This window comes from Eubalaena glacialis, chromosome X (genome assembly GCF_028564815.1).
Source record: "Eubalaena glacialis isolate mEubGla1 chromosome X, mEubGla1.1.hap2.+ XY, whole genome shotgun sequence".
Taxonomy (NCBI): domain Eukaryota; kingdom Metazoa; phylum Chordata; class Mammalia; order Artiodactyla; family Balaenidae; genus Eubalaena; species Eubalaena glacialis.
Genome location: NC_083736.1, coordinates 2,894,656 through 2,903,505, shown reverse-complemented (window position 1 = coordinate 2,903,505; position 8,850 = coordinate 2,894,656).

Sequence of the window (8,850 nt, the reverse complement as noted above, 5' to 3'; positions counted from 1 at the left end):
CAGTGAAAGCCATGCTTCATGGAAATTTTACAGCATTAAATGCATATATTAGAAAAGAAGAAAGATGTAAAAACAATAACCTAAGTGTTTGTCTTAGGAAAGCATAGAAGATGAATTTGGATCTAAAGCACATTGAAGAAAAACAATTATATAAATTAGAGCAGAAATCAATAAATTAAAAGACAGAAAACCCACAGAGAAACATCAACACAAAACAACAGGTATTTGAAAAGAGCAGTTATGAAATCATCTACATATTGTCTACAGGTATACATGTATACCAACAATTTGATGGGAATCGTTCCTTATTTAAATTTCAAAAAATATGCAAGGATGATTAAATTGTTTATAAAGTTAGAATTAGAAAACTAATAAAAACGCATTCCTGAGGAATTGAAACAATTATCAGAGCCATACAATACAAAGGGGACTCAGTAAGAAACATTATGATGTTGGTTGTGGGTAGAGCTGATTAAAATGACCACATTATTATAAAGTTATAATTTTGGGAGCATGGGGAAGAGGAGTAAACCCTACCAAATAATCAAGGTTTTGTAATCATGTTTCATGTAACATTCACATAATTTCTCTGAGCTAACTAGCTTTCTCACCTTTCACAGAGATGGAGTATTTAAAGCTCAGAGCATTGGTCTTGAACAGTTTATCATCCACTGAAGAGAGAGTCAGGATTGAACTTGTTCATCGGAGTTTAAAAGTTCGTGCTCTTTGGCAGTCAGACTTCCTCATTTTATATTCATAAAGCAAGTAAAATTCATTCCAATGAGAGATATTATGTAGAAATAAAATATTACACTCAGCATCATTTGAATAGATATCATTATAAGATCCATTTCTGTATCATGGAGCTATTTCTGCACCCCAGCAAATGACCCATCATAACGGTGATTTGTAGATCTTGTTATAAAACCTTCTAATAAAAATTCCTTCTAATAGAAGTATTCATTTCACCAGAAATTCATTAGCTTGTTTTACCAATGTAAGCAAATTGAGGAGTACAGTTTCATACCAAAGGGTTTTGGAAATCACGGGATGCCACTTGCAGGGCTGAGCGGAGAGATACGAATCTTAGGAGGTGGGAAGAGGTCAGAAGTTAGAACCTGGGTTGTAAGAAAGGATGGTGTCGGAGGTTTGTGAGAAGCTGAGGAATTAGCAAAAAAAAAAAAAAAAAATTTAGAAGTAACTCTCGTCACTTTGGACCTATCATGAGGAAGATGCTGGGAAATAAATGTACACAGCCATCCTCAATGTTACATGACCATGATCACTTACTTCAACTTTAAACAAGTGAGTCTGGGACTTCCCTTGTGGTGCAGTGGTGAGGACCCCGCACTCCCAATGCAGGGGGCATGGGTTCGATCCCTGGTCAGGGAACTAGGTTCTGCATGCCTGCCACAACTAAGGAGCCTGTGAGCTGCAGCTAAGGAGCCTGCCTGCTGCAACTAAGACCCAGCACAACCAAATAAAAAATATTTAAAAATAAAATAAATAAGTGAGGCTGAATCCCCTCATAAATCTATTAATATTAGACTCTACCTATGTGTTGGATCATTTCTGCTAGCTTGGGTGATGACATAACCATTTTATTTTAATTTTCATTATGCAATCTATGGTTATTTCATTTTCTCCAAATATCACTTACACTTCATTGAAAGAAAATATTGCTTTTGTTTCTTTTTTTCCCCTCCCTGCCTCCCTGCCTCCCTGCCTCCCTGCCTCCCTGCCTCCCTCCCTCCCCTCCCTCCCCTCCCTCCCCTCCCTTCCTTCCTCCCTTCCTTCCTCCCTCCCTCCCTCCCTTCCTCCCTCCCTCCCTCCCTTCCTTCTTTCCTTCCTTCCTATACAAAACTCAATTGAGAAATGTAAGAAAAAATCTAATAGAATTCACTTCATTAGGAGAGAAACACACATAAAACAACCCAGTCACTTTACAGTCCCAGAGGAGACTTAACTACAGAGACAGGATTAAGGAGAGTGATTCAGTCTACCTGAGAGCTCACAAAAGGAAGGCTGCCTGGAAGAGGTGGCATGTGACCTAGGATTGAAAGAAAAATTAGCTTCCCACCAGGTACATTTTAAGAAAGGGTGGGAACATCTAGACTGCAGGACCATGTGTGCTTGGGGCAGTGTAAACAGTTAGATTATTTGGGAACATCAAATAAGGAAGGATCTAGGAATAGACAACATGGCAGAAGCGGAAGCTAGTGGCCAGGATGTATGGGGCTCATGTTCTATTTTGTAGGAACGGGAATCATGCAAATGACTTTTCTAGAGGCTAAACATGACTCTACTGCTTCGAAAATGTTAAAGAATCATTTTAGGTGTGAGGACCACACTTTGAGAACCACTGAACAACAGGGTGATGTCACCAAGATGGCGAATCATTTTTTTTTTCATATTTTTTATTGAAGTATAGTTGATTTACAATGTTGTGTTAGTTTATGGTGTACAGCAAAGTGATTCAGTTATATATATATTCATATATATATATATGAGTCATATATATATATATGTTCTTCTTTTCCATTATGGTTTATTACAGGATATTAAATATAGTTCTCTGTGCTATAAGTAAATCCTTGTGGTTTATCTATTTTATATGTAGTAGTATGTATCTGTTAATCCCAAACTCCTAATTTATCGCTCCCCAACTCCTTCCCCTTTGGTAACCATAAGTTTGTTTTCTATGTCTGTGAGTCTACTTCTGTTTCATAGATCTGTTCATTTGTATTATTTATTTTTAATTTTTAAATTTTTATTGGAGTATATGTTGTGTTAGTTTCAGGTGTACAGCAAAGTGAATCAGTTATACATATACCCACTCTTTTAGATTCTTTTCCCATATAGGTCATTACAGAGTATTGAGTAGAGTTCCCTGTGTTATACAATAGGCCCTTATTAGTTATCTATTTTATATATAGTAGTGTGTATATGTCAATCCCAATCTCCCAATTTATCACTTCCCTGTGCCTTTCCCCCCTGATAACAATAAGTTTGTTTTCTATGTCTGTGATTCTATAGCTGTTTTGTAAATAAGTTCATTTGTACCATTTTTTGTTTTTTTTAGATTCCACATATAAGTGATATCACATGATATTTGTCTTTCTCTGTCTGACTTACTTCACTGAGTATGATTATCTCTAGGTCCATCCATGTTGCTGCAAATGGCATTATTTCATTTTTTTATGGCTGAGTAATATTCCATTGTATATATGTACCACATCTTCTTTATCCATTCTTCTGTTGATGGGCACTTAGGTTGCTTCCACGTCTTGACTATTGTAAACAGCACTGCTATGAGCATTGGGGTGCATGGATCTTTTCGAGTTGAGTTTACTCCAGATCGTTTGAACACCTGTGCAGGGCTCAGATTCATGAGAGGTGAAAACAGAGCTAGAAAGCCAGGTAGGAGCTTTCTGCCATCATCCAGCTTACATCCCAGTTGGAAGGAAGCCTACAGTCAATCTTGGGACTTGAGAGGCAAGAATTCTAACCCAGAGGGTTGTCAGAGGCCAGGTTTCATATTTGGTTGCCTTAAATCACAGTGATCTTAGCTAGAGCTTGACCTTTCCTTTGCTGGCTTCCTTTATCAAGGAAGCTTCTGCTTCTAGGACTTTGCAAAGGCTAAAAATGCCCACCTGTGTTCTAACTACTCACCTGCATCTCTCTCCCATCTCCAAGTTCACTCACAGTCTTGGTCGCAGCAGAATGGCCTCTTGATTCCTTCAGGTCTTTATCTAAACAACACTTCTGTGCCCATCTCACCTAAAACTGCGTCGCTCTCTCCCTCTCTCTCTCTCTCTGTCAGCTGGCACATCCCTTTTCTTATACCCCTTCCTTTATATATCATTTTTCCCTTCTAACTTTTTAACCTGTCAAACATGGTACTTATGTGTGTCATTCATTTTCTGCCTTCATCATCAAAATGGATAGTTAATAACGGCAGAAACTTTAAAAATGTCTATTAACATTTTGTTCATCCCTATTTTCCATGTATTTTCGATTAGAACTGGACACAAGGTGGATACTCACTAAATATCAATAATTATTAACATGGGAGAAAACTGAAGGGGAGGTTTTTAAGGGCAGTACATTGAAACTTGAATGTAGCATTTATTTCATTGTTTTTCCGCCACTTTCAAGTTCCAAGAAAGGGTGGGTGAAGGGCAACATCCTAACAGATGCCTTTGGACACCTTTCTCCAGGGCCTCCCTGAGCTTGTCTCTCTCGTTGGTCACATGGGTTTTGCCCCTGCATTAGTCGAATGGCTGATCTGGCATAAAGTTGAGTTCTAATATATACATTGGTGTTTGGTTCCCCACAGTGTAATCAAAGTTTGTGTGCATTTTAAAAGCACATCAAGGAACAATGAGATTCAGAAAATTAGTAACGTGTGAAGAATTACAACCAGTTGCCCGATTTCTTTCCACGTCTTCTGCATCTCCTGTGGTTCTTCACTTCCAGTGGTTGCACTGTGCCCTTCCCTTATTTTTTAAAGTTTGGAGTTAAAAATGCAAATAGTGGTATTATATTGAAAAGCTTGAGGGACATCATAGGCTAAAGAAAATAGAATGAGGCCAGCCAGGCGCCTAGTCTCCGAACTTCACTTTCCAAAAAGGCTGGTTGAGTGGCCAGGGTCCTTGCAGGTGCCAAGAAAATATGCCACAGTGTCCAAGATGCAGAACTGCCGATGAGGGATATGCCAGATGACAACACAATTGTAATTCTGTGCAGTGGCGGAATCCACGCTTTTTACTTAAATAATAAGCAGATTTTATCTCTTCGATCGAATTAGTAAGACCCAGGGGAGGATACAAGTGAGAGGTAGACTTTCTGAAAAGTGCATTTTGCAAAATCCAGATGGAACACGGCAAGGAAAATACACGGTGGTTGCTGGGATTTCCGTCTGATTTGCGTTCCCTTAGCCCATAGCATTACTTCTCGTGGAAAAGACCTTGGGCTGCAGGAGCACAGTAAATGTGGGGAAAGCTGCGTTATAAGGTTTGGACCATTACACTAAGTATAACTCATGGTAGAGCCGTGCTAAGAAGCAAAGATTCCTAATCAAGGGGCCGGTTTCCAGGTTCGGTGCAGAAGGGGTTCACAGCGACGTTTGCAGAATTTTTTATTCTTTAGCCCTCCACCCAAAGAAATCTCTGTTAACAATCCACATCTAGAACTATTAAGGAAAGGGGTTAGTAGTCCTAGAAGTGGTTTGTTACTGTGCAGTTTTTTGTGGGGCGGTGGGGACACTACAGTAATCCACTGGGTAACTCTGACGGGTTATAAGAGGTCGTGTAACTCTGTAGCATACATGGAAAACCACAAAGTGTGCTGCAAGTATCTACCTATCAGTGCTGAAAATGAGAAGTGGTTTGGGGTGATTGCCCCGGTGCCAGAGCTGTGGTTTCGGCGTTTTGCTGTGTTATTTCCTGTGGGCTTCGTTGTCTTTTAAGTTCTGCATGAATTCATGCAGGTCCGTTCAGTTCCTGGTGTCGTTGCTAAGAAGCGAGCTGCCCAAATCCTTCATTCGTCTGTTGGCAGCTATGAAAACCTTCGTTCTGAAAAATGCAACCTTTATTTTTTTACTTTTAATTTTTTAATTGAAGTATAGTTGCTGTACAATATTTTATGTTACAGGTATACAGTATAGTGATTCACAATTTTTAAGGGCTATCCTCCATTTATAGTTAGTAGAAAACATTGGCTCTATCCCCCGTGCTGTACAATTTATCCTTGTAGCTTATTTTATACCTAATTGTTTGTGCCCCTTAATCCCTTCCCCTATCTTGCCCTGACCCCTTGCCGCTCCCCACTGGGAACCACTAGTTTATTCTCTGTAACTGTGAGCCTGCTGCTTTTTTGATATATTCACTAGCTTGTTGCATTTTTTAGATTCTACATATAAGTGATACGGTACACTATTTCTCTTTCTCTCTCTGACTTATTTCACTTACTGTAATGCCCTCCAAGTCCATCCATGCTACTGTAAATGGGAAAACTTCCTTCGTTTTTTGGCTGAGTAGTTTTCCATTGTATATATGTACCACACCTCCTTTATCCATTCATCTGTTGATGGGTTAACACTTCTATGTAATATGTATTGAAAAGAACATAATTTTTATGTATATGTATGTATAAGTTTCCTGTCCTTGACATATAATTAAAAGAACAGAAATGCATCCTGTTTCAGTCCTGGAGACCAGACATCTGAGGTCAAGGTGTCCCAGGGCCGCAGTCCCTCCAGAGGCTCCAGGGGAGGGTCCTTCCTGCCTCTTCCAGCTTCGGGGGGCTCCAGGCGTCCCTGGGCTTGTGGCCGCATCCCTCCCGTCTCTGCCTCCGTCTTCGTCTTCATGGGGCTTCTCCTCTGTGTCTGTCTCTCTCCTCTTCTTCTGTCTCTTATAAAGACACTTGGGGGGAAGAAAGGTCATCTTGGGTTAACGCTGTGGACTCCAAATCCAGTGACAAGAGCCCTTAAAGGAAACAGGATAGAAGGGGATTTAGGGGTCACCCTTTTTCCAAGTAAGGTCACATTCAGTGGTTCTGGGTATTAGAACATGGGTATATCTCTTTGTGGCCACCATGCAACCAGTTAGAACGTACATTAGAATGCAGAATGTTCAATGAATAGTGGTGAGCACACCACCAACTCCAAGAATATCCCCCCATCAGGACTCGTGCACCTGCCTCTGGCATCTTTTCTATCGCATCCTAGCATCTCCCCTATAACTTCCGTTATCCACTTTCCAATGTCTGTCCACAGTCCTGGGTCATGTACAGCATCAAATTATGGTCTCACATTTCCTCAGTAATGGAAAAGCCAATTGAAACTTTATTGTTTTCCTTAACTTCAGTGAACCAGTAGTACACGGCTTCTCATTGGATTCTCCAACAAGAACAAAATATTAAATTGGGACCATCACTTCAGTAAAGGGAGCTCCCGCCACCCACCCCGCCACACACAATTAGTCCGTGTGATTCTGTTTTTACTTCCATGCTGGCATGGCTCCTGTTTTTGAGGCCGGTAACGGTTTAGAATGTTCTAAATCCAGTATCTCTGTGTGTGTGCAGCTCTATAGGTGATTTCCTGCATCCTTCAGAAAGGATGTGAGACAGCTTTTACTGAACAGAGGCAATGATATGTGTTTTTATTGATGTATTTTATCATTGTTTTTTTATCATTCTTGGGCAGGTTCAGAAATCGTTCTGTCCCATCAGTTAATCGGATTCAGGAAGAAGACACGATAATTGCAGAGCAAGTGGAGGGTGGTGAGAGGTTTCTAGTAGATCTTGTGTGAGGGGTACCTAAGTACTCAGCCGTCCATGTGTCTCCCAGGAAGTGAGCATTTCATCATGCCATGGAGTATTTTTGTTTTAGCAAGAGAAGTTACTCTAAAGAAGGAACGCCTGGCAAAAATCAAGTCCAGTCATTCCATATTAACTCCCTAGCACTGCCTAGCAGTTTTCCATTTAGGATGTTAGATCAGTCTACTGTGGAATGGCTTCATGAGAGTTCTCTCAATAAAAACGTGGTCTACCTGAGTATTTAACAATTTTTAAGATAAAAATTAGCTAAATGGGAGTTGTCTTATACATGTTCTATCGTGCAGTAGAATCTGAATATAGACTATGTGTTCTATATAGCTATATCATATATATTATATATACATCCTATATCTATGTATCCTGTATCTATAGCCTATATAGATATATTTTACATATAGAATATATATCAATATGTAATCTATATCGATCTAATAACTAGATAGGTATGATAGAATGATATGATAGGTAGAAAGACAGATAGATAGACATGATATGTAGATAGATAGATAAATAGATAGATAGAATGACTGATTTGGGATCACAGACAGGTTAAATATTTACATTAACTTACATATCTATAAGTTAGCTCAGATACTAAAATCTGGGTGTTTGCAGAGCTGGCTCTGGTATACAAAGAATCAAATAAACAGATGTGAAAAGAACTTCATTCGGGACACGTAATAATAATGGGACTTGGTTTGGAATCCACCAACAAATACCACAGTTTTAAAACACGTCATGGAAGAATCCCACTAGCACCCGTTTTATACGCTGGCGGCAGTTCTGGGGGGACGTCTTGTCTAGTTTCAGGGGTTGCTATGTGCTTCTTCTGTCTCTTCATGTGGAGGGATTTGGAAATTGCCAGAAACGATGCAGTTACTACCAGGGCCAGCATGCCAGAAACCCATTCCAGTTTTAATGAAAGAATCACATCATCTTGGTTTTAACACTTGATATGAAATATTAATTGAGCGGCTACCATAGAACAATTACTGAGAAATGAGAATTTGTATCTGCTGTGTCCAATGAAAAGATGAGTCTTACAGAGGTATTTACCACCTGGTTCCCACCTGGAAATAGAATGAACATGAAGATTCGAGAGTGCATTTTTATTTTCCATCTATAAGAAATTATACTCCTCGCTTTGGGGGCAACTCTGTAAACGTGTGTTTGCACACACAAGCGTAGTGAGAGACGGATCCTTTTAATTGGAGCAGAAGTTTGAAACTCTTATTTTGGCGGACTGACCATAATTCAAATTCTCTAACTTTGTAGCCATCCATGGATTAATGTTCATAAGCTCAAAACTAAAAACACAAATCATTGCCTCTGTTCAGTAAAAGCTGAACATCCTTTCTGAAAAGGATGCAGGAAATCCCCTATAGAGCTGCAAACACATAGAGATACTGGATTTAGAACATTCTAAACCATTACTGGCCTCAAAAACAAGAAAGAGAAATTCCAAATGCCAGCATGGAAGTAAAAATACAGTAACACAGACTAAATGGT